The sequence below is a fragment of the Bos indicus x Bos taurus genome, chromosome 6 (assembly GCF_003369695.1).
Source record: "Bos indicus x Bos taurus breed Angus x Brahman F1 hybrid chromosome 6, Bos_hybrid_MaternalHap_v2.0, whole genome shotgun sequence".
Lineage (NCBI taxonomy): Eukaryota > Metazoa > Chordata > Mammalia > Artiodactyla > Bovidae > Bos > Bos indicus x Bos taurus.
Genome location: NC_040081.1, coordinates 104176376 through 104202350, shown reverse-complemented (window position 1 = coordinate 104202350; position 25975 = coordinate 104176376). Strand labels below are relative to the sequence as shown.

Sequence of the window (25975 nt, the reverse complement as noted above, 5' to 3'; positions counted from 1 at the left end):
AAATTCGGTAAAAAGAGGTTTTGGTGTTGCAGTCAGAAACAAACGTCACTTTAATTATGTAGGTTATATAGGCTTCTCTGGTGGCTCAAATGGTAAAGAATCTGCCAGCAATGCAGGAGACCTGGGTTTGATCCCTGGGTTGGGAAGATTCCCTGGAGGAGGGCATGGTAACCCACTCCATTATTCTTGTCTGGAGAATCTCCATGAACAGAGGAGCCTGGTGGGCTACAGTCTGTGGAGTCACAAAGAGTCAGACACAACTGAGCGACTAAGTACAGCACAGCACATAAAGAAAATTAATTATTTTGAAACAAAGACTAAGCCCAACACTTCAGGAGACCAGAAATATCAGGCCATTCTGAAGTCAAAACAAAGAAGCTGGTTTGTAACAAAAACTGAATTAAATTTGGGAGTCAAAAGATCCCAGTTTGAACGATCTTGGCTCTGCTTACAATTGCTGCTGCTGCTGCTAAGTCGCTTCAGTTGTGTCCGACTCTGTGCGACCCCACAGACAGCAGCCCACCAGGCTTCGCCGTCCCTGGGATTCTCCAGGCAAGAACACTGGAGTGGGTTGCCATTTCCTTCTCCAATGCATGAAAGTCAAAAGTGAAAGTAAAGTCGTTCAGTCATATCCGACTCTTAGCGATCCCATGGACTGCAAGCCTACCAGGCTCAGAGTCTAAACAGATAATAAACAATAAATATAATAAATATATTAAAAATAACATATAAAAATAAGTTTGTCAATAAAGTATATTACTTGTTCAGTCACTGAGTAGTGCCCAACTCATTTGCGACCCCATGGACTGCAGCATGCCAGGCTCCTCTGTCCATGGGATTTTCCAGGCAAGAATACTGGAGTGGGTTGCCATTTCCTTCTCCAGGGGATCTTCCCGATCCAGGGATCAAACCCTTGTCTCCTGCACTGGCAGGCAAATTCTTTACCCCTGAGCCACCTGGGAAGCCCCAGTAAAGTATATCAGATGGTGATGAGTGTTATGGGGAAAAACAAGAAAAAGTAGAGTAAAGGAAGGGAAATCTAGGTAGAGTGTGAGGGAACAGGTGAATTATAATTTTTAAATAGAGGGGTTAAGATGGCCTCACTGACAAGATGACATATAGGACATGCTTAAGGGAGGGGAGCTAAGAGTTCTCCTGACAGATACTCTGGGGGAAAGCATTACAAGTAGAGCGAACAAGTACAAAGCCCCTAAGACAGGAGTAGGACAGGAGCAGACCTAGCATTTGCCATGAAAAGCAAGGACACCGAGGGTCTACCGGACCTCTGAGCAAGCACGTCAAGTAGGCAGTAGAATGTAGTGTTTGAGGAGAAGTTTGAGCTGGAAATCAAAATTTAGAAGTTAGTAGAATTCAAAAACAGATATGCATTGTTCTTCGAGCAAACATTTAATGAGTCAACTATGTGCCAGGAGGAGTGGGAGAGGGAGAGAGGCAGAGAAACTCACCTCACAAAATGCTCTGCAATTCAACCCCGGCTTAACCAGAGCGATGAGGGAGGCCAAGAAGAAAGAAACTTAGGGCGAATTCCCAGTCACGGTTTTTAGAAGACATTAGTCAAAGAAAGATTTAGTGAAAAATGTAAGAAATATTAAATCTGATTCCTAATCTACAAGATGAACTGGAGGGCTGTGCTTAACACCTCAAATTCTCGCTGTGAAGTCATTACTAACATTCTTTTCATTGAGTTGTCATTGAGAAACTCCTGTATATGAGTCTGAAAATGAATCAGAGGTACCTTACTTTGCAATAGTTTCAAAGAGGGAACTTCATTTGCCCAGCCCATGTTAATACAGATGCTGTAGCTCCCTGTACTTACCAAGCATGATCAAGGCCCTTATAAGACGGTGTTTTGTTCCACACAGTTACTCCTAAAAATGGATATTTCATCCCTAACATGGGCTGAATATAAATCTCAAAAGAAATCTTAGGGAGGACAGCATAATTTTGATGCAATCCTAGCAGCAATTTACATGAATAGATTATGCATCAAAAGTTTGCAAGTTTAGATACGTCGCTTGGGTACACAAGACAGGCTATAAGTGTCCATCTGAACCCCTGTGGTAGGTGAATCAACAGTCCCCCTAAATCTGAGTGATGGGGTTCATCGGGTCACTTGTGTACTGAAATATCTTAAATATGGGACTAAAATGTGTACCAATAACAAACAACATTCACAATTAGTTCATATATACCCCTAAATTAGCTAAGGGTCTCTTGAATAGAAACTAGTTCTAGCTAGCGTTCCAAAAATGGGGAGTGGGGACTGAATGGATGCCAATGTTATCCAACATGTTTGAAAGAAGGATTAAACTTCAGGGTTTATCACCCTAAGCTCTACTGACATTTTGAGCCAGATAACTCTTTGTTGTAGGGAAATTATGTGGGGAGTAGGAGCTGTCCTGTACATTGTAGGGTAGTTTAGCAGCATCCCCCAAGCAATGTCTCTAGACATTGCCAAATATACCTAGGAGGCTGAACTGCCACCAGTTAAGGACAACCGTTTAATGTTAAGACATGGGAAGGGCAAAGACACAGCTGGCCCTCTGAGACAACTGGAAGTAGGTATTTAAAAACTTCTCTGTGAGTCTGCCTGAAGGTTTATCGATTCTGCTTATCTTTAAAAAAAAAAAAAAAAAAAAGACCACCACCAAAACAAAAGAAAAAAAACCAGCTCATAGTTTAACCAATCTTTTCTATTGTTTGTTTTGGTGTCTATTTCATTTATTTCTGCTCTGATCTTTATTATTTCTTTCCTTCTACTGACTCGGGGTTTACTTTGTTCTTTTTCTAGTCCTTCTAGGTGTAAAGTTAGGTTGTTCATTTGAGACTCTTCTTGTTTCTTAAAATAAGGCCTGTATTGCTATAAACTTCCCTCTTAGAACGGCTTTTGCTGCATCCCACGGATTCTGGAAAGCTGTGTTTCTACTTTCATTTGCCTCAAGCTACTCTTTGACCTCCTCTCTGATTTCTTTGCTGACTCACTGGTGCTTTTGGTAGCACGCTGTTTCGTCTCCATGGATGTGTGTTTATTCCAATTGTCTTCCTATAACTGATTTCTAGTCTCATGCCGTTGTGGTCAGAAAAATGCTTGAAACGGATTCTTTCTTCTTAAATGTATTGAGACTTCTGTGGCCTAATGTGATCTATCCTGGGGAAGGTTCTGTGTGCACTTGAAAGGAATGTGCATTCTTCTGTTTGGGGATGGAATGATGCTCATTATCAGGGAAATGACAAGCAAACCCCAGTAAGATGTCACCTCACACCAGGTAAAATGACTGTCATCAAAAAGACAAGAAATAACAAGTGTCCATAAGGATGTGGAGAAAAGGGAACCCTCAGGCACTTCTGATGGGGATGTAAATTGGTTGCAGTCACTGTGAAAAATAGTATGGAGGTTCCTCAAAAAATTAAAAACAAAACTACCATACACTCCAGCAATTCACTTCTGGGTATTTATCCAAAGAAAACAAAAACAATAATTCAAAAAGATATATGCGCCCCGATGTTCGCTGTAGCATTAATAGCCAAGTCATGGAAGCAACCTAAGTGTACCCATCAACAGATGAATAAATAGAGATGTGATACATACGTACACACAATGGAATAATACTCAGTTACAAAAAAGAATGAAATCTTGCCATCTGTGACAACACAGATGGACCTAAAGGGTATCTCACGCTAAGTGAAGTAAGTCTGACAGAGAAAAACAAACACTATATGTTTCACTTATAGGTGGAATCTAAAAAACAAAACAAACAAACATAATAAAAAAGAAACAGACTCACAGGTACAGAGAACAAGCTAGTGGCGGCCAGAGGGAAGGAGGCGGGTAGGGGTGAAATAGGTGAGGGAGACGGAGGGGTGCAAACTACCCACCAATTGTAAAATAAAGGAGTCGGGGATGCAATGTACAGGACAGGGAATACAGGCAATAATACCATAAGAACTTTGTACGATGTGAAGTCTATAAAGATATCAAATCACTATGCTGTATATCTGAAATTAATATTACGAGTAAACTATACTTCAATTAAAAATAAATTAGTTTTTTAATTAAAAAAAATCCCTCGAGAGCTCCCTTGATTTCTAACCCGGTTTTCCTTCTGTATTTCAGCTTTAATTCTCTTACTGCAATTCAGCAATGGGAACATTGTCAACAGCTCCTTTTATTTGTTAAATCAGGCCTCTGGACAAAGAATGACTCTTTTCTCAAAACCCAATTTTTAAAAAATGTTTGTTGTTATTTTAATCGCTCAGTCATCTCTGAGTCTTTGGGACCCCAGGGACTGTAGCTCGCCAGACTCCTCTGTCCGTGGGATTTCCCAGCCAAGAATACTGGAGTGGGTTGCCATTTCCTTCTCCAGGGGATCTTCCCAACCCAAGGACTCAACCTGCATCTCCTGCACTGCAGGTGGATTCTTTACCACTGAGCCACCAGGGAAGCCCAGGAAATCTTAGGGAATGAGTCTTATTGTCCTGACTGGAGCCTGATCCCTGCCTATGGTGTGTGACCTGAAGGGTGGAGGATGTTACATGGAAGAACAGCAGCTTCTGCTGAAACTACGTTCAAAGTCAGAGGCAGTATCAGCTTCCAAAAGGAGGAAGGTGCTATTGTTGATAGAAGAGTGGTTTGGGAACAAAAAAACAAACCAGGCATCCACCACAACCATTTAATAATGAATAATAAACGTATCACAGGGCAAACAGTCAGCAAATTAATATTTCCTCATCATATTGGACTGGGTTTCCTTTACTACATTTGAGGCACGTTTGTGAGCTGAGTATTCTGGGAAGCATCTGAATCCACCGGGAGATGAGTAGAATTTTTAGGTAGGTGGGCAGGCATAACATCTATGCCTGGCTATTTTGTCACTAATGTATTTTACAGTGAGTTTCTAGATGACACATTTAAGTAATCCACAGATGAAATCCTGGAATAGTACTACTACTGTGAGATTACTGCCCACAGGCAGACATGACAAAGGACTGACAGTTGGTATGCTTTGTGGGTTACTAGCAAAATATACTTCTAACATGTGACTCTGCCTAAGTCAACGGCAGACCATAATTGAACAACCATTGCCCAATTTGTGGGCTAACAGAAAACCAAATGTTTGCCTTGAAACTTTCCAACTCGGTTCAAGAATAAAATCCAGGAATATGATAATATACACATCAAATGGACATGAATGCATTCAACTCAAAAATTTAAGGAAGGACGCAGTGTAAGTTTAAAATTTTTAGAAGTTTCCCAAAGACTAAGAGGAGATAGGAGACAGGAAACCTTTCCTTAGTTCTCCCATTAGCAAATCCCAGAAATTACATTCCATGTTAGTTCAGAAGCACTTGCACCTTGAGAGTAAGATCGGGAAGAACCTAGACGCCAAGTCCCAGCTGTAGGCACGCCAGACCTCTCAGGGCCTCCCATTCAGCTATGATCTCACAGAAAGTAGGCTCAAAGACCTGACCGCAACATTACCCTAGAAAAAGCAACCCTGCATAGAGCCACAGGCCAATCCTAATCAAAGGAAGGACAGAGAAAAAGGTTGAAGTGACGGAGGAGTGTGGGGGACTTCAACCTGTAGAGTCATCTCAGTCAGCTTTCTCTCCTCAGTTCCTGAATCTTACTGTGTTAGAGCTGACTTTAGGGGCTACATTTGCCAGCAGAACATGGGAATGCTGATATTAATATTTTCAAAGTCCATCAGTAGATTACTTAAACATGGCACCTTGAATATCTCTAAATATTCCAAGGTCAATAAAAAATCACATTTCTACGTTTTATAACAGGCACCCAACAGAAAGGAATAACTGCTGAGATTCTTAATCCTCTGATGAGTAAAAAGTACCCCAGCACTCACGACAAAGCCAGAGGTCTGCAGTGTCTCCTTGCTAGCACAGTAATAACATGCTGGTTGGCTACGATGAAGACAACCATAAACTTCTAACTTTTCTTAGAAAAGACGGATGTTCAATCATTGCTTCTATAAATGACATAATTTTTTTTCTTTTTAATGTCAATCTGAGGGCAGGGCTATGATGAAAACATGGAGGACCTGGAAGAAAACCATCCAAATACGTAAGAGTTGACTACTGGAGGGAGAACTCTGAGATTCCAGCTTCCACTGAGGGAGAGAAGGGGCCCGAAGGAGACATGATGATCAAAGGAGCCATGATTATCAGCCCTCAGCCTTCACGATCCATGAGGCCAGGAGTTGTCCATTATGACGTCTCTGCTTCGAGCAGCACCTTGAAAGTGCTCAGGAACTCTTTACTGAGTGGTCAAGTAAAGGCTTCAAGGCTTCTCTACAAATCAGGAGGACTCGTAGATACACAAATCAAAGAAATCTTTCTCAGTCTTTTCACTGCAGATGAGGAAAGCAGTTGCATAAACATTATCATAAATTAAGCAATCAATTTGTCGAACACAGCAACAGACAGTGCAGTTGGAATGGAAAGCAAACTCTGTGAATGAAATTCATCCTATCATTGTTCTCATTTTAAAAAAACTAGAGTAAAAACAAAGTTCTTTCAGCTATTTGGTTATGGCAGAAAGAGAATTTCAGAGTTAGATATGATTTCTACCTTTTAAAGCTCTTTCACTCCTGTCTTTCAATATTAAGAACCCTGAATGGAGGGTTCACTTTGCCCTGATTTTTCAAGACACTGATTTATCTATTCTTAAGCTCTCTGACCTGGCTTCTCTCAACTAAGTCTTCAACGAAACTACTCTCTACATGATAACCAATTAATACAGACAACCCTCCTGGTCTTCCCTCTGTTGCATGATACTTAACCAATTATTTAATCAAAATTCTCTCCTCCTCACGAACCAGGATATTCTAATCCATATCCTTTACTCTCTGAGGGCATGGCCCAGGCATTGTCCTTAGCTCCCGTCTAAAGGAGCACCTCATAGCACCCTTCTCCTCTGAACTTGACATGCGGAATATGCAGACATCATACACATCCACGTGGCAGAATGCACAGACAACGCTGGGCATGTTTTGCTGCGTGAACGTTCTCCTGCACACCAATGCTCGGCTCCTCCACTCAGCGTTCTTAAGCTGCCTTCATGCAATGTGAGCTGCTCAAATTACGCAGCAACTCCTTAAGAGTTTTCCACTATTTTTACTGATATGAGAAGGAAATGGCAACCCACTCCAATATTCTTGCCTGGAGAATCCCATAGACAGAGGAGCCTAGTTGGGGGGACTACAGTCCATGGGGTCGCAAAGAGTCAGACAGGACTGAGTGACTAACACACACACAACAATCTCAATTATATTTATATTCATTTTTGAATGCCTATCGTCATGGCCCAGTGGTCCTATGTGGTCTGTTTAAACTAAAGCTAATATATATTGAGCATTACTATGAGTCTGATACTATTCTGAATGTGTGTGTGTGTGTATAAACATCCCTACAAGGCAGGTAGGATTATAATCCCCACTTCAGATGAGAAAATTGATGCGCACAGAGGCAAAGTAATTTGCCTGGGTCACATAGCAAGAAAGTGCCACAGCCAGGGCTTGAAATCTGGGCAGACTGGATTCTAGCCTCTCTGGTGTTCACCACCACGCCATACTGCCTTTGTAGCAGAATGTTTTAGATATTATCTATGTCAGTTAAGGACTTATTTTTTACTGCATTTCTCTCACTTGATACACTATGCATGCTGCATCACTTCAGTAATGTCCAACTCTTTGCGACCCTATGGACTGCAGCCCGCCAGGCTCCTCTGTCCATGGGATTCTCTAGGCAAGAATACTGGAGTGGGTTGCCATGCCCTCCTCCAGGGGATCTTCCTGACCCAGGGATCCAACCTGCATTTCCTGCAACTCCTGCACTGCACGTGGATCCTTTACCTCTGAGCTACCAGGGAAGCCCTGATACTGTATATTCACTCAACAAATGTTCTTTGCATTTCTATTATGACTACACATTGTGGACTGAAAATAGAATAAGATGTGGCCAGTGCCCTTAAAAAGCAAAAGTCAGGGAGACAAACAGTCACCCAGCTGCAGTGAGCTCAGTAAGTGATACAACAGCCATAACTACGGGCTGCATCAATTCAGTCAGTGAACAAACCAACAGTTTCCTATGTGTAAAGAATGTCTGTAAAGACAGAACATATTTTCAAATAATCTTGATGTTCCACAAAGAGTTTATAGAGTGACAAAACCCTGATCTGAATCTTTGTCCTGCAGCTTTGGGGTTTATGAGTCAACCTGGGTTCTCTGAAGTGTATGTCTCTGACTCGTATCTCTGAAACAGGAAGGACTTCGTAAAAGGATTGTGAGAATTGAGTGAAAACAACCAGTGAACTGGAACGCTGTAAAGAAATACTAGGTATTATTCACACTTAGACCTCATGTGGGCCCCATAACAACACAGCCCAACACAGACTAACTGCTCTGTATCAACAGATCATAAAGAAATGTCCTCAACCATAAAAATAACTTTTCCAAGGCTATGTGTAAATACCGGACAAGTACAAGTATATAAGAGGAGGTATAACTCGGAGCAATAGTGTTTCTGAGGAATGGATCACCTTGTAAAAAGAAGAGTAATTGGGTGGCTGAAAGGGAAATGGTGAGAAGTTTTTCAGGGCAGGGCACCAGCGTGGCCAGAGTTATTTGGTAAGAGAAATAAGATCTATAGGAGGAAATGACACAAAAAGAAAAGGAGAGAAGACTAACGCTGGGTTGAGAGAGGCTTGGGTGATCTGAGAAAGAGTGTGGATATGGTGACTAAGTCAGGGAGAATGGGACGGAAGTCGGCAGCCGGTGCATTCACCCATCGTTCAGCCAACAAGAAGCAAACGTCTGCCACGAGCAGCACTGTGCTTGGTGCTGGGAGAAGACAACATAGCACACCTCCAGCCTGTGATCCGAAAGAGCTTACAGTCCAGTGGGAGTGCCATTAAACAGGTTAGTAAACAAACACAAAAATCCAAGTCAGGCTAAATGCCATGAAGGAGGGCACCTCAGTGGCCCAAACATCACATAATGAAGCAGGAACTAGGAGGGAGTGCTGGTCTAGGAAAATCTGGGTGGAGACAGGAACATTTTAAGTAGGATCAGATCAGGGAAGGAATGAGACAGGATCTAAACAGTGTCTCTGTTAAGCTCCTACTTAGAAAGACTAATCTTTAACCTTCTCTGTGAGGACCCTAAGAAGTATGGGGACCAGAAGAAGGTAAAGATATCACACTGTTCTAGAGTAACTGAGCAAATGTCTTACGGAATTATTAAGCATACGGTATTTGTAATTCTCTTCAAGTTTCATTTTCCCATATAATTCTCAGAAAGTTCATTCACGCAACCAAATAAAACTACTTCCCTCCCCTACGACAGAATCTTTAAAAACATCCCAAGAATGGTAAGACCTAAATGAACTTTAAAAAAAAAAACAAAACCCACACTAAGAACGGTCATAAAGTTTCTAGAAAAATTCACGATACAATATGCAATGATGACTCCAATAAATACCTCAGAACATTGGTTTCCAATGCTAACTGGAATGTGAATGACTGGAATACTAAATAATGGTGGGGGGTAGGCGGGGGGGGCGGGGAAGAGCTTTGACTATTGCATAAGCATTCTAAAACCTGTGGTGATCTTTCGTCTTGTGTTTTATGAAAAACTTTAAGTGCCAAGATTCCTGGATAATATTTGAATATTTTGAACTAGCTGTGGCTGCTCATGGTTAATTCTCACACAAAGATTCATCAAATCATAAACTGACTTGAAATGGTCTGAAGTGGATTTTGAAATCTATACAATGTCTTAATAATAGATACCTGCCTGATGGGCAAATGCAATAAAAATGTATAAAGAGAAAAACAACTGTAAAATACCTTTGATAAAGGAAAGACAGATTTTAGCAGTTTACATGTATTTTTCAAAACATCTTACTAACTGTATAAAGCAATTTAAAATTATCTCAACTATAGCTTTCTAAGTTTAAGAGGAAAATAAATTATCTTTTCCTAGCACATAAAAAAAGTTAGAGTCAGCAGCAACATTTTAACAGCTACTTTTAAAAAATACTACTCACGAGTATAACTCTCTCCCCCCAGCCCATGCAGTCTTTTCTCCAGTGCAAATTATTGATTTCCAGACAAAAGTATTCCGAAAACACACATCTGACTATAGCATAAGCTATCTATGATACACAAGCTTTTGTGATGAGAAAAGGCAGTACCTCAAATCTAAGAAGGTAGAACACAAGTAGCAAAAATGAATCCTTTAAGAACCATCAAACCAAACAAAAAATAAAATTAGATATAAATTCAAGTTTTAGACTGTGGTCAATTGAGGTCTAGACAAACCCCTATGTTTGTTCACTGCCTAGTCTCCAGTCTGCTCCAAGTTTGAAAAGGTAATTGAACACAGTCTATAATTACTGGATTAGACACAGATGGGCTCTGTACATTTCAGGGGAAAAAAGCACTGTTTTGATTCATTTTATGATTGCCTGTAAGGTCAGACTTTTCAAAATGTACTTTCATCTGTTAAATGGTTTCTCAAATTCCCTAGGGTAGATCTTCAATAACTGTGATGTTTTAAGCAATTTGGGCCTATCAGATCCTGTCTTTGAATGTAACTAGCTGCCCATTTTCTAGTATTATAAATGTGCATGTAGGTTAATTGCTACATCTCTTACATATTTTCTGAAGTTGCAGTTTTGGGGAAAAAAATGAAAAAATTGTGCCCCTTCTCTGACAGGAATTGGTCATATTGATGAGGATTTTCACGTAAGAAAGAAGAAAAATTAGCTTTTTAATTAAGAAAGAGTTTACTGTCATCTAAAGTCCATGAAAAATATTTTTCTGACTCAAGTGAAAAACAGAAACAAGGACTTCTACATTTTGGACAAAAGTTGTAAGCAAAGTAAGTTTAGATTCCTTCCAACTGAGTAATTTGTAAAACAAGATAACACACACTTGACTCTTCTTAAGCATTTTTATTTTAATAACTGCAAATGACTAGGAAGTATGTTGTCTGTGCAAACACACACACAAGGAAAAATGATTTCCTAATCTAAAAAAAGAAAACCCCTAAAGATAGCAAATCTATATCACTTACGATAATAATGATGCCATGATACAGCAACGTATCATCAATTCTCAGAGGAAAATAATATCTAACTTTGAGAAGCTGGTATTCGGTCCTTTCAGCGTCCTGCCTATCCTATTCCCAACCATCTCATGTTAGAACAATTTAGTCAGTAGAGCTAGACACAAAGTTTTCAATTATAAAATTTGTGGCATAACCAATAGCTTCAGTTAAAATGCCACAAAAAGTCCTCCTTGCTTAGTGCACTGAACCACAGAAGATAGATTCTCAGGCTAAAGACTTGGTCACAGGGGCTCCCCAGTCCCCCACAGGAGCCGCAGTCCCGACAAGAGCTGGAAGGCCGAGGGCAGTCCTATGGCAGCGGCAGCGAGGCTCCAGGCCTGTCAGGGCAGCCTTCACCTAGTTCCCACCTTGCACGGCATCACATTAGACTCTCCTGTTTCTTATTAAAATCTCCTTCATCTTCTATTTCCCAAACTCATTTAGTTGGCTACTCTGCAGCCTAGATAGTATAGAAACACCTCAATAATAGAAAAATTAAAAAAAAAAAAAGAGGGTACAGTAAGAAATAACTCCAAATAGTTTTGACATGTTTTAGGAAGTTGGTTTTGTGTATGTTTTAACACACATGGACAAGAAGAATTTACAATCACCTAATAAAACCTAAGTTGATATTCTTCATGAAATTATACATGCAAATAGGAAGTATTTATACTTACAGAAAGATAAACAGCCATGTTCAAGAGAATTTAGCAATTTTCTGATGCTCTCTTCAAGATGCATAAATATAATCCACTTATAACCTCCTCTTGTCACAAAACCAAGGAGTTGCTAAACCACCCAGATAATCTTAGGCTTTTAAAACACACTAATATAAACAGAAAATTTTGCAGAAGCAAATGTTTATGTGACTATCTACATGAACACGGTAATCATCATTTCATTTATAAGTGTTCCCATAAATGCTGTTGCAACTGTAACAACCTCACATGTACTGAGGAAGTGGTTTTTAAAATTAAATCTATTCTATATTTGTTCTATCTTCATGCAAAATGAACAGCTGCCTCTATTTTATATTTCACATATGTATGGATTTTCTTACCAAAATTTCCTAAACATAAGATATATCTGTATTAAGTGACTAGAAGCTCAGAGTACCATGTAAATGCTGTAGAAAATTATTAACAATTTCCGTCCTTGCTCTCCATCGAGCTCGTACACAAAATCAAGATAATATCGGCATAAGGCATTTGTACAGAAAACCATGACAGAACTCTGGCCCTGTTACTGTGCTGCTCTATGCTTCCTTCGTAAGGGCATATATAAACTGAGTGCAACAAGCCAACCGAAATGGTGAAGCTGCCAAGGAGGGAAGTTTCTCTAGGTAAATCTGTTTGTGAAATTAAATATGCGTTTCACGAGGCTGGTTACCAAAAACTGTGCCTTAATGTCGACCACAGACACACAGCTACTTAAGAGAACACAAGGGTTTTTTAAAACAAGATGTACATGCGGTGAGTTAATTCCCTCCTTCCTTCCCTTCCTCCTTCCTTCCTCCCTCTCTCTTTTCCTTTCTTCCTTAATTTCATTTCCAAAGTCACATGAAACACATTTTAAAATATTACAATGTATTTGGTACATATTATTCTGCATCAACACCCAGTTTTAGCCCAGCCCTAGCTCACAACCATCTTTACTCACATACTCGTGCATTTTATTTTTAACATTAATGCTTTAAATAAACTGAGCTTAAAATCATGAAGCTAACTGTAAGAAACAAAGCCTGGAAAGACTTTTTCTTAGCCGTTCTCAAAAAAGGCCTTTCCCTTTTTAAACAATTTACATGATGTTTTATGGTCCTTTTAGAAGAGATTATAGTGAATGGCACTCCAAGTGGGTTGTGTGAACCCACAAACCACTCCTCATAAAAACTGCTATAATTTTCCAGGACAGGGACAATAAAATATCATACATAAGCCAAAGCTACATCACGGTGTGACCACAGTAACAAACACATTATTTTCATGAAAATTAAGCATGATAAAGCTAACAAAGAAATGACAAAGAGAAAGTTTCTGACAGATTCTTCTCAATCTGCACTTACACAAGCGTTTACAGATTTTTCCCCCATTTCCTAAGTGGCTTGAAATGCAGGTGCTAATTCAGTTCCCAAGTTATTGTATGTAGTTCATCTATTTTCAAAGAGATTAAGAAAATAAGTAACTACAACTATAGCTCAAAGAACACTATAAATAAGCCAATCAACCTACCTAAAATTATTAACGTTTTTGTTTCTGATGAAATGTTAAGCTTTGCAGAAAGTTCAAATGAAATTTTCCAGAGATGCATTTCTCATTTCAGACCACTAGGGACCAATGAGGGTCTTCCATTTCCCAATCAGTAACTTCACAGTTAAGAGAATGAAGGCTGCAAACACTAGCAATGTACTCTGTCTCCCGAACAGAACCAAATTCATTATCTGTGAAACGGCTGAGAAGATCCAATCACTATACAGAGAAAAAGGGGTGATCGAATGAAATGTTTAAAAGATGGAAGGAATTCAAACGGTATAATTCTTTCATCATCACCTATCTTGAAAAGCTTCCCACTTTCCTTTTCCCTAAGACAATTATTAAACATTAAAACTGAAAAACAATATGAAGACCATGCTATTCTACCTCAGAGGTGGGAGAAACTGCAATACCACACTGCCACAGAAAATAAAGCCTGCCTAATACAATTCACTGTAGCTGATCATAGCAGCTTATTGCTAAGTCAGGCATAATACTGAAATTAGGATCGGTGAGCCAGGCCAAAATATCTATAAAAGAATATCATTTACAGAGAGTTAGCTTATGGTGCAGTAAGAATGGTAAAATGAAACAGCATTTTCTACTTACATCTGGTGGTATTAATTCTGGTTAGACAGAACTATTTAAAATATTTACAACTCTCTTTCACAAAAAAATATTGGAAGAGAATTGGAATGAAATAATACAAAGCTCTGAAACAAGCTAATTGACAGAAACCTTAACAGATACGTTTTACTGCTTTTCAGAGTCTTACGATAAAAAGGATGGCTGTAGAATAACAAATTATGCTAAATTTATATAGTACTTGTGCACATAGCTTAAAGTTCCCAACTCTTTCTAAAAGGGTACTGTTAATTAGCATCACAAATTTCTAGGAGAATATGGCAATGATTCAATTAAATCTGCTAAGACATCAAACAGAAATTTGCTCTTTCTCCCACACACAAAATAGAAAATAATACTTCCAAAACAGCGATCCAAAAAACAAAAGGCGAACACCTGAAACACATACTTGTCAAATCCTTTCATATAAAAATGCACTTTTTATAAGAAGAAAATTATTGCTATTAAATCCAACTTTAACAAACAGAACATTTAAAAATGATTTACACTGTTAGATATTGAGAACAACAGTCATGTTTAGATAGTTTGCTATTAAAGCTAAATTCATTATTTTTGAGCTTAAAGTTTTGTATGCTAAAATATGTCATTATATTTGTTCAGACAGTCTAGTGAGCCTTTGTGTTTATTGGAAATGCCTTCCAAATACTAGGCCCCAAAGCAGAGCTTCCCAAATGGAATCTGCAAAAAAAAAAACACTGATTCCAAAAAGAAGACTGTGCAAACAATACATAGTTCCAAGATAAATAATTCTACCCAAACCAACTAGACTGTTCTCCAGGTTAATCAGAGACTCCTGCCCTGCGACATGTATCTTTCAGAAAACTTAAGCTGTCCACATGTCAGACTTAACAATTAAAATGATCTTCAGAACTAAAAAATTTCATCGGCCCAAACAAAATGAACTATTTATCTAGTCTTGCAAATAGATATGAAGAAGCTTTGAAGATACAAAACATCTTCACCTCATCCTGCAAAATCTGACCTGACTCCTCCTCCATTTACCGAAGTCCACCCACCTGCCCAATCCACCCTTTCACCTCACCCCACCCCGCCCACTGCCCCTACTACATTCTAGGTCATATGGCGAAATTCTTGTAAGCAAAAAGAGGAGTGTACTGAATCTCATTTCGCTCCATGGCCTTGTTTCCTTTAGGTCCCCTCACTGACATTTCTTTGGCCCCACAGCACGGGGGTACGGCCGGATCTGCACGGCTGGCTCTACAGACGTATCATGCGTGAAGCCTTCACGACTGACCACACAAACACAATACCACAAGGTAGGTCGCACGCAAATGCCAACGTGAAACTTATACAGGAGTAAACTGCAGACATAAATCTAAAAGGGTAGAATTCCACTCAGTGATCCTAAAATTATTTCAAGGAATCAATCTACAAGAATGCATGATCAAATCAGAAGAGCCCAGTTAAGCTTTAAGACGAGGAGCTGGGGATGATGAAGAAAGAAAGAAAAGGAAAGACTTCAGAAGAGGCAGCAAAGGTTTCACCAATCATTATATCACTGAGAGGGCTCAAACTACAGATGAAGTTAGAATACAGAAGATTGTAGAAAGGGCATTTAAAATTATTAACTGATCAAAAATTTGTAGTTGTCATTTTAAAAAAATACAACTTAGCAATTCAGTTCAGAAAGAAGAATATCCCCAGAAACATACACATCTGTTTAATATTACAAGCCAACTGTCAACATCCTAAGTGAAGTTTTAATTTAATATTTTTTCTTTCTTGATGTTTTACCTTTAATCAATGCCTCATGAGAGTATCAGTTTTCTATAAGAAACTGTTAAATATAAAGAAATGTTATTGTAGCATGTTTATAAAATCATAGTTCGAGAACTTTTTATTTTTCCAAAGCCTGACCACAACTTAATTATCTGCAGGACATTCCAGGCTCACAATTGCAAGCTCCAGTTCCCAAGCAATTTTAAACAATATCTACTGTACAGGACAGAGGGTACACAACAGACCACAACATGGTTATATTTCCAAAAGTCAGCATTAGGCCCTTTAGACATGGTTTTTATTTTCATTAAACAATATTTGTTTCCTCACTAATCATTAAATGGTTTTCATCACTATCGCCTGTTTTCCTTTCACATGTCAGCTGTTAGCATCAGTGTTTGTGTTCATAATAAATAAAAAAGTGATCCACCCAGTTATTTAAAAATGAACACACAAGATGTCTGGTTCAACAAGTGTTAGAGATTGCATGACAAACTCACGCTTTTCATACTGTTCTATTTTAATCTAGACTCTGAAGGACTTTAATGGAGTAACAGTCTGTACAATACTGCTTTAAATCAGATTTAAGCTTCATGCCTGCTTATGTTATTGTGGGCACATAGATCTAATCAGTGGTTCAAGACATTTACTTGGGAAAATGCAAAAGGAAGAAGAAAAAGACAGCGAGGTCGTATTCCTGACCATAATGGAGAGGAGTTGAAATTATTGCCAATTTCTACAGATGGATGAAAAAAGTAGCCTGATTAAAAGTAACATGCCAGAAACTGACCAAAATGCGGGGGTGCAACTAAAAGAGCATTCCAGAACTTTATAAGAATGATTCTGGGGGAGAAAATCTGAAGAAAACAAGAGAGAGAGAAAGAAGAGAAAGTTATATGCAGTGAGGTTATTAGGAACAATTTTAAAACACATCAAGTGTGGAAGAAACAAAGTACATCAAAGTTAGAGGTACATCAAATTAATAGCCAGTATAATAATAATAATAATAATCCAATAAATAATCTGGAAAAACTTCAAGAAGTCAGATATTTGCACTGTTTACATTGGAACCACCAGAGTTTTCAGAAGAATAAATTATTTAGGTCCAAAACAAAGTTTGGATTTCAGATTAACTGGCCAGTAGGTAAGTAAATTTAGAGGCAGACAGATCACAAATGCAGGGCACATGCACTGACTGATTTCTATGTTTATTTATCAAACACTTATTAACATTTTCTATGTGCCAAGCACTTTCAAAGTGATTAAGTGATTTACTCATTTAATCCTCTAAAATTTTTTCTTCAGGGGCTTCCTTGGTGAATCAGATGGTAACAAACGTGCCTGCACTGCAGGAGACCCGGGTTCGATCCCTGGGTCGGTAAGATCCCACGGAGAAGGGAATGGCAACCAACTCCAGTACTCTTGCCTGGAGAACTCCATGGACAGAGGATACAGTCCAAGGGGTTCTCAAAGAGTCGGACACGACTGAGCGACCAACACTTTCACTTTCACTTATTCCCACCTTATAGATCAGGAAACGAAGTAATCTGCCCACAAGTCACACACCAGTAGGTGGTAGAGCCCAGGGTCCATGTGCCTAACCAACCACCTTGGCATCAATCTCCCAGGAGACACTGCCTTTATCAAGGCAAGAGGAAGTCTATTATTTGGAGAGACCCAGATGCCTAACTTCTCCACGGCCTCCTTCTCTGATCCCTTATCCTCTCCTAGACTCTCAAATGTTGCTCTTCCCCATTCCACAGCCCTCTTTTCTTCTCATTTGAAATTCCCCTTGGGTAACCTCACTCCTTCTTCAAGGAAGAAGTGATATCTATACTCCACCTGTACTCGGATATCTCCCATCTATGTCTCTGGCTCAGAGACTTTTCCCTGAGGTCCCCTTCTGTATTTACCATTGCCCGATAGACATGCGCCCCTTGGGTGGGTTTTCAGCAGGCACCTCAAAGAACCACAAAGCTGAACTCATGTTGAACTGAACTAAACTCATCTAGCAGTCACCCACAGCTGAAACCTTGAATTCATCTAGACCGACTGGTTTTCATCTCCTACACTTAACAAGTCCCAAACCCTGTCAATATATCTTAAACCTATCCTCTGTCCCTATAGTCCCTGACTCAGTTCAGGCCTCCACTGGGTCGGGCTCAGACTTGATTATTCCAACAGTCAATGGATCTTTCTCCTCCCTGCCAGTACTTCTCACCTCCACTGAATCGACCAATGGCCAGCAGAACCATCTTTCTAAAATCCATACCTGATCCTGCCAGTTCCCTGCTGGAAACTTTTTAATAAGGTTCACCATGGCCTTGAGGATAATGCCCTTCTTTCTCCATTCTAGGGAAATCCTTTCTACCCTTCAAGGCTTAGCTCAAAACTGACCTCTCCTGTGAAGCTCTCTCCCCCTTCAAGCCCCTCCCACTGAGTCCCTCATTTCTATTAACACCCCTGTATCCACATACATTCTGATAACAACACTTATTATAACAGGTTTTAACTATTTGCCTATTCATCTGTCTTTTCCGTAGACTAAAAGTTTCTCCTGGTCAGGGATTGCCTCACTCGTGGTTATACACACAATACCTAGTTGCACGCCTGGCATACTCTATCCAGAGTGTTCAATAAAGACTGAGTGAAGAGTTCATGCCAGAAACATTTCCAGTTCAAAGCAGTATTAATAATCTGTCTAAGGCAGAGTGAAGAAGCACAATTTCAGAGCGATACACATCGATGGTTGGTCACTCACACCCACTGCCCTCCTCCTGGGAACAGCTCCCCACATTTCCTTGGAACATTCTTCCCCTGTTCACAGCCATATGTGACACTGCTCTGGCTGCAGAGCTGGGTCCTAAGCAGGCCTCTGGGGATGGGTTTAAGGAGCAGCATCCGCCTCAGCCCTAGGATTCCAGCCGGTCTCCCAGGAAAAGTGTTTCTCTCTTCCTCTGGGTGGGGTAGTCTGGCAAGTAAGCTCTGCATGTGCAGCAGATCCACAGCTACCCCGGAGCTGGAGCCTGGAGGGGCCTGAAGGGAGGTGCTAATACCACTAACAGAGAGAGTGAGAAAACAGTGCTCCTGGTGACACTTGTTTTGTCCCCGGGGCACAGCCACGCTGGAGGTTAAGTCATATTACCAGACTTTTCAGTGATATAACCCAATAAATTCCCTTCCATCATTTAAGCTAATTTGTCCTGGGTTCTCTGTAACTGGTAAGACTACTGATACAGCAAGTTAGCGTTCTGGGGAAGAAAATCAAGCTACACATTTGAAGAAATGCACTGAAAAAGGAAACAAAACAAGGAGAGGGTGAGAGTAGACACCAAGTTAAATCTCACAGGCAATGGGGAGAAAGGTTAACAGGATATTCCAAAGCGCAAATGAGAGGAGATCCAAGATGGCTTCCTTTCCAGACAGCATTAATCAGTTACTTGCAGGGGTATTCTATATGGTATATTTATGAAAAGAATAAAGTTTTATAAAGAGTTAGAAAAAGAAATAAAAAATAACAAATGCTTCTTTCTGAAAATGCCTTTATGAGAAAAAGAAAAGGCTTTGGGATAATTTAATCTAGAGAAAGCAAGTCCTAGAGGCAATTTAACTTGTTGAAGGGTTATTTATATGGAGGTGACTAAACAGCTGTTCTCCGATTTCACAGGGGAAAGAATGAGAGGAAATTGATTTGCATTTCAGTATGAAGCAAAAGGCAGGCAAAAGGAAGAAGTGCTGGAGGGAGAACTGTTAATGGTGAAAAAAGCTAAATGAGAAACTGGATTTTTATGGCTTTTTGAAGATGGAAAATCACCCATGTTGATTCATTTAGCTCTGGGTCAAACTAGTAAACAAATATTTGAGAATGTTTTCGATTCATTTAGTCACATACCATGGACTGACTCCCCACCATGGGCCAGGCGCTGGGCTGGGCGCTGGGAAGGCAAGCATGAGTAAGTTGGGTGACTATCCTGCCTGATAGCTGCAGCCCTAGCTACACCAAAGCCACTGAAGGAAATATTTAAAAGACATCCAGTCACTCGTACCCTTTCCTTTTCCATCTCCTGTGCTCAAAAGTAAATAACGTAGTTTGGAAGACAATACAACGGCACTTGGAAGGCTAAGCATCGATGCAATTATTAAATAACAATATGTGAGTGCCTCTCAGGTAGACAGGATACTGCCCGATTCATCTTCAAAAAGTAATGACAACAACAAACAATAATGCAAAGGCTGTCACAAGCCTCCCAGACTTGCTGGGTTAACAAGTAATACAAGCAGCAAATGCTCTGAATTCAGAAGAGATTCCTCTTCTACCCTTTTAAGATGGGTAGCATATGAGTTAAGTGAAGAGGAGTGAGCCGTCGAGGCAAGAGAAAGAGCAGGAGTTTCAGACAAGGAGACAAGAGAGCAGAAGAGCGTGTGAAGAGAGCCCCTTGATTAAAGCTGGTGGACGGTACAGGGAGGTGTGGGATGTTAAACTGGAGAAGTGGGTGGGGCTAGCTTTATGAAGCCCTTTGAACACCAGCCAAATAACCGGATCCACCTTGTGAAGGAGGAGCAGTGCTGAACACTTCCGAGCGTGGGAACATAATGAGCGTGGCACTTTCTGCACAGTGGCATGGCTCTGAGAGAGGGTGGAGGTGCGGGAGCCCTCAGACCTGCTGTTGCCTCAGCTCAGGCTCAAGAAGGTGAGGGTGGGAGCCCACGTGGTGCTAGTGGGATAGATGAGAAAGAGAGGAAAGGCAAGGCGCTAGTTAACGTCACAAACAGTGCTGACCTCCACACCGTGTTTGCAGGCGGGGAGCAGGACCCAGTCTGTCCTCTTGGGCCTGAGATTTCACCAGGCAGGGGAGGCCAGCAAAAGAGAAACTGAGATGACTGCAGAAATGGCAGTCAGCATGGCTGAGAGCCCGGGAGGCTCTGATTCCTACAATTTTAGTCACATGAGCCGAATAATAACACAAAGTCAAAATATAAACAGAAAAACCAATCCTCCCAAAATATCACCTCCTCTGTGTATCTGGGAGATGCTGATTTTTTTTTTACTGCCAGTTGAGTCATGGAAAAGTATAGAAGCAATGTGCGTGTACTGACTGAACTGTACCAAGTAATGAATACCAAAAAGACTTCAGAAAAGAGAGAGAGTTCTTTTTTAGGACTGAAATGTTTCCAGATTTCATCCTTTGACACAACTGAGATACAGTCACAGATCTCCTACTTACCCACAGATAAGTATTTAGAAGCCTTCAGAAAATTCACCACCTCTCCTGATATCTCTTTTTTTTTCTTCCTTCCCTTAATTTAATTTTGATTTAACTTCCTCTTGTCACTGCTTGCTTACAAATCACAGCCTCTATGTCTGGAGTCAATTAGGGCTATAAAGGACCCCACCACGCCTTCATCTGGGGACCCATTTATATATATTTTCTTATTTCAAGAGGTAGAGCTAAAAGCCTCTAACTCCCAAAGCTTCCAATCGACCATCACATTCTATTCTTGGGAAAAGTATGTTTCTCTCCACAGTTAAGAAGACGACTATCAAACTATACTTTGTAAGAATATTTCCTCTCCACCTGTATAAAGATGAATTGTGCTTTGGGAATTCATTTGCAAAAAATGGGTTGAGTGTGTATACTACATGCTTAATAGCAATAACATTAAAAAATCTTTCTATCATTTAAAATTAAATGTAATTTCCTTATTACTTTAATGGAATCCTTTGGAGTTGAAGTATTTAACTAGTCCCTCTCACATCAAGTATTCATTATATAATTCCCTCTTAATATTAGGTATATTAGGTATGTAAACTGTCCACTGACAGAGTAAAAACACACATTTCACTGAAACAAAAACAGGAGAAAGACAAGGCAGATTGATTCAGAATCTGATAATGGGTTACAGATTCCATTCCAGTTCAGATTTATAGTCAAATTGCCATGAGAGCCATTTACCACCTCTAGCCTTTCAGGTCATTTCTGGAAGAAAAGTATGAACAGCCACATCACTAAGAGAAAATCTGTTTGAGCCTAAAGTTTGTGACATTTCCCTATTGTAATGCTGAGCGAGAGAGAGAAAGAGAAATATATCACCTTTAAAAGCTACCTTAAATAAAAAGGCAAAGATGAACCGTCCAACATTCTATACAAGGGGATGAATTCCCTTTGTCACAATCATTCAGGGTCACCCCTCAGTGGAGCTGCAGTGCAATCCTGTCTGTTGCTGGCTGGTACCAGACTATTTGCTAAACCCATTCTAACCCATGGGATGCTTGGCATACATGGGTAAAAAGTGCTGGGGCTGGTGGCAGACACCTATGAGTAGACACCTGGCCCTTGTGGACACAAAGCCCCGCTACCCAGTTCCCCAACCAACTCCTGCCACTTCCAGCCCTCTAGCCTCCTGCTGGAGCCTCGCACCAACTGCACCCAGTCAGAAGCCAGAGAACAAGGACACCGGCCACGCACTCCATACAGATGGGCCTCCTGAGGCATGCCGGGAGGAAAGGATAGACAGGGGCCGATGGGGTAATATAGGGCACACCCCACTGCCTACTTCTCACACTCTTTCCAGAGAAATGAGCTTTCCTCAGACTTTACCAATCTAGTGCTTCCCCCCTCCTGGAGCTTTCATCACGCGTTCCATTCTGCATCTCCTCTCTGTTTCTACATGTGGAAAATCTGGGAGGCCCACCTGAATGTCATCTCTTCCATGACACCTTCCCTCCAACCTTACCCAAAAGTAACCTCTCTGCTCTCTGAAGTATCAAAGTTTTTCTTCTGAAGATTTCTATAATTACCTATGAGCATGTCTGATGAGTTTCTTTATCACTACCTGACATCAGCATTTTTTTCATGTTTACTTGTTTACTCTAAGTTTTCCATTAGAATATAAGCTCCACAGAAGCAGGGATTTTTGTCTGTCTGATCTTTGCTCGGGTGGCTCCGTGGTAAAGAATCCACCTGCAGTGCAGGAGATGCAAGAGACACAGGTTCCATCCCTGGGTCGGGAAGACCCCCTGGAGTAGGAAATGGCAACCCAGTCCAGTATTCTTGCCTGGAGTATCCCATGGACAGAGGAGCCTGGCAGGCTACAATCCATGGGGTTGCAGAGAGTCAGACATGACTAAGCACACACACATCCCCAGGATCAAAGACAGTGCACAGCCTTACAGCAGATGCTCGATAAATATTTGTTGATTGAATGAATGCCTTCTTCTAGATTGTTAGCTTATTAATGAGCAAAACAAAAGTCTCCTTCATCTTCAGAGTCCAAAGAGCAATCTAAGCACCTTCCTTGTTTATGGGCAGGTACTCAATAGATATAAGCTGATAATAAAGCAGTTGCCATTTAATGAGTATCTCTAATGTATCACATACAATGATGGCAGTTTTACATGAAATATCTCATTCAGTCCTCAAAACAACTCTAAAATAGGTAGTGTGGCAGAGCTGTGCCTTCAGGATGAAGGCCCTCATTGCCCCAGCCTCCAGAAAAACTGCTTGTCGATGCCTCACAGCTGAGTCTCTCTCAAGGCACTGTTCTCAGCAGAATGAAGCTGTCCCATCCAATTGGAAGGCCTCTCCCTGGGGAAGCCCTCTGCCTGGGGGAAGCCTTCATCCAATGACTGACCAGTGGTTCCAAAGGCCCGGGCCCTTGCCTCACCTCAACATTTCTGGAAAGTCATCTCAGCTTGAGTCCTCCATGGGACTCACTGTTGAATAAACAAATAAATAACAAAAGACTGTCCCAACAACAGAAAGGGGAATTATACTTTCTCAGATGTATATAATGTATAAATTGGGTCTCCTTCCTTCTCAATGATTTCACTAACTAAAACCACAACCCTTTTCCCCTTTGCCCCAAAACAGACCTCAACACTGCCTCTAAGAAATACACAGTTACTAGTAACTGTTGACTAAAAAGAGAGTTTGCTTTGGAGGCAGCTGTATTCCCCAAAAGCTAGTCAGGCACTTTCAAACACCTGAGATTTATACAGCAAAACATGCTCCCAAAGACAGCAGATGATATGACAAAATGCTAGGAGAAAACCACCAGAGATCCGGCCTGTGCAATGCCAAGTGAAGCCCAGCTCCAAAGCCCCGGGACAGCACTCACATGCACACACAATCCTGTACTGAGAGGTGTGTGCATGGAGAGGTGGCAGGAGATGCCAGGAACAGGGCGCAAGCCCATCAAGGTGACACCACCCTGGGCAGGGACTTATGCTCCTGAACCTTGGTTTCTTTATGAGTAAAGGAACCTAACTTGCAAGGATAGCCAACCAAATGATAACACTCTTAGCAGAGTGCCAGCTAGAATAGGTGCTCAACAAGTGGTAGCTATTATTATAGGTTTATTATTTTTTAGAATGACAACCAGAAAGCTAAGACATCAATGAAACATTTGTGGATGATTTTCTTGTACAGGTTAAGAAAGTCTCAACTGAAAATCCAGCTGAGTTACAGGAAAATTACTCCCTTTACAAAAGATTTACCACAGACTTCCTTTAAACAGGGGCCCTCTCCATTGTGCATTTAATATATAATTAGATACTGCTTATTCATGACATTTTTCCGATCAAAAGATATTAATTCTTTTCCATTTCCTTTCACAGCAAATAAAAACTCATCGGCCTGGAGGTTTACTTGTTCTGTTTTGTTTCTCATTTCAGGAGTAATATGTGCTCATTAAAGAAATTCAGGAAGATAGAAACAGAAAAATAAACCACTCATCATCTCATTAGCCAGAAACAGCCATTGTTAACATTTTAGTGTATTCTCGTCTAATCAATATTTCCATGCCTGGAGTTTTTTGATTTGGTATATAAAGTTTTAATTGTATGTGGTTTTGGTAGTAACTTTTTAATATGAGCATTTCTTCTCATGCCATGACAAACTCTTCAGTATGCCATATTTACCTAATAATTTCTTATACTTGGGAATAATGCTATGGTGTCTCAGTGTAAAGGTCTTGTGAGAGCTGCCATCATCAAAATCAATGCCATTATCAAGTCCAGTGCTATGAATTTTTAAACTCAGAAAGACCTCCCACTTTTAGAAGATAGGTTAATTTTTGTTTTCTTCAGTTTGGCTTTTACAAGTAAATCTTTAGTCCATCTATAAATTTAATGTGTCCACAGTAAAAGATAAGGACCTAAAAAAACAAAAAGCCTTTTTTTGCAAAGCGCTAACCAATTATGCCCAAATCACTGAATGAATCTTTTTATCATAAATCTTACTGATTTACAATACAAGATAAAAGTTACACACACACACACAAATAAATCATACATGATCCATACATGTATACACTCGGTTTTGGCTTTACAATGTTTTAATATTTGGTAAGGCTAGTACACCCACCCCAACATGTATGCTGCTGCTGCTGCTGCGTCACTTCAGTATACTCTTCGTCAAAAATTAATTAGCTATTTACACACATCTTCTTTTCTAGATGAATTTCAAAACAACTTTCTAGACAAATTTCAGAACGACTTTCTGTTGGAATTGAGGTTAAAGCCGCACTAAACCTGCAAATTAATTTAGGAATAACTGCTATCTTTACAGCACTTCCTCCCTTCCACATATACAATATGTGTTTCTATTTATTCAAGTTTTCTCTCTGTACAAAACTGTGAAGTTTTCTTCAAACGGGGCATTTAACATTGCTTATTAAGGTTATTTCTAGACGTGCTTTTTGTTACTACCATAAGTGATTTCACTAGATTTTAAGTGGTCATTAGATTTGGATGGCCACTGATTCTTGTACATTTATTCTGTATAAAAGCTCAGGGGGCCTTCTATAGTCTGTAGGCCATAAAGCACCTCCCCAAGTTTGTTTCACACCACCGACCAAGAAGAAGCTACCTGGCCCCGTTATCCGTGTCCTTACTGTCGCTGAAACGCACCACACTCATGCTCACCACCTACCAGTTTTACTTGCCCTTCAAGGCTCTGGTCCCATGTCAAAGTTTTCCTGATTAGCCTGCTCCTCATTATCACCTACCTACCCCTACCCCTTTTCTATTCCCCCCACGCCCAGCACCGAAATAAGTTCTAATACATTTAGCATTTCTCCCCAAATTAGGGATACTTTTCTTTTTATCATATTGGGGCATCCAAATCTTTATATTTGAGAAAAGATTAAACAGAAAACAAGTGAAATGATATACATTTTGCCTTTCATCTTGAG

At 40.3% G+C, this 25975-nt stretch overlaps 1 protein-coding gene and 1 long non-coding RNA gene across 2 annotated transcripts in view; one reads left to right on the top strand and one right to left on the bottom strand.

Moving 5' to 3' along the window:
* The window catches only part of STX18 (syntaxin 18), a 118534-nt gene that overhangs the window by 80993 nt on the left and 11566 nt on the right, over positions 1 to 25975 (bottom strand). The gene's annotated exons all lie outside the window — the stretch shown is intronic.
* On the top strand, positions 17119 to 24624 carry LOC113894513. Its single transcript, XR_003511608.1, has 2 exons — positions 17119 to 17159; positions 19449 to 24624. It is a non-coding gene; the product is annotated as an uncharacterized LOC113894513 (long non-coding RNA).